Below are 1531 nucleotides of genomic sequence, written 5' to 3'. Positions count from 1 at the left end.
ACTTTTTTTTGTGGATGTTTGTGTTAGTGTCACGAGCATGCTTGACTGTTTTCGTGTGAAACAACACATTAGTGTTTCGTCGGTGAGAAAAACAAATTTGTGCTAACATTTGGTGTTCATTTTTTTTTTGCATAGGCCAAAATGCTTAACCTTTTTGCCTCAAAATTTGAAGGTGGCATTTGGATGTAACTAAGAACACACAAAAAAAAATCTTGATTTTTTGATATTTTAAAATTTATTTTTAGGCCCAGGAGCACGTGCTCCCGATAGCCGAATTGAATCTACGCATACAACATAAATATGTTCAATAAAGTGCTAGAAAGTACAAGTGTTGGCAATATGCACTAGAGACAATAATATTGTATTATTATATTTCCATATTTATAATTAAGTGTTTATATTTCATGCTATAACGGTTATGATCCTGAAATATGCGATGGAAAATTCATATACGCGTGTGAAATGATAAACGGATAAAATAAAGGTTCTTAGTCTCGCCTCTAAGACTAGCTCAAGTGTTGTTGGTGATCATATTTTCCGGATCTTAGCATGTCGTTAAGTGTAACAATAGTCCTAAATCAACATTGAGATTATGACATTGGAAGAACAATCATATTGAATCGACACAAACTTGTTTATTATGAATTAAGATAATATCATTTGTAATCAATTATAATAACACAGAGTGTTAAAATGTGATTTTGCTCCTTAGACCATGAGAGTATCGTAGTCACTTCTTGCCATACGATGCACTTTGGGGTTGCTCGAACGTCACATGTAACACGGTTATCATAACAACAACTTACAAGTTCATTGGAAAGTTTGACAAGGGACTAGATAGCTCGAGAGTGGGATTTGCTCCTCCGACGATGGAAAGATATTCTTAGGGCCCTCTCGGTGTGACGAAATCCATCATCGTTTAGCCAGAAATAGGTGACTACGTCACGGAGATGCCGGAATGTAATAACGAGAACGAAGAACAAAACCGGTAGCGAGGATTTTGGTGTAGTGAGCATAGTGATGACTCAGGAGAAAACCGATGCATCCCGGGTTTTGTGAAGTATCATGAAGCAAAGGGAACATCATATGATAACCACGGGTTCACTCGAATATCATTCGTATGCTCATAGGGATCGATATGGACGTCCACGTTCCCGCTATCGATCATTGAACGAAGGGGTTTCATTCATGTCTATGAGTTACGGAACCCATGGGGTCACAAGATTAAGGTAATCATGATCTGATGAGTGTTAATAGGACAAGAGTGTTGAGAATATATTTGTGGAATTGTTTTGTTAATATTTAGAATAGTTCTGAGAGGATTCGGAAGGGTTTAGGGGTCACCGGAAGGGTTTCGATGAATATCGAGTAATACCGGGTATTACCGATAAATATATATAGGTGGAAAATGTTTTCGGGGATGTTAAATTATAATTATATATATAATGGTCTGGAAATATCTAGAACTATTTTATATTTAATTTAATATCAGCGGGTCTAAAAAGACCAACAGGTGGAAGGAAACTTAGGC

This window comes from Triticum dicoccoides, chromosome 7B (genome assembly GCF_002162155.2).
Source record: "Triticum dicoccoides isolate Atlit2015 ecotype Zavitan chromosome 7B, WEW_v2.0, whole genome shotgun sequence".
NCBI lineage: Eukaryota > Viridiplantae > Streptophyta > Magnoliopsida > Poales > Poaceae > Triticum > Triticum dicoccoides.
The sequence above is the reverse complement of the archived record's forward strand: the minus strand, read 5'-3'. Positions refer to the sequence as shown.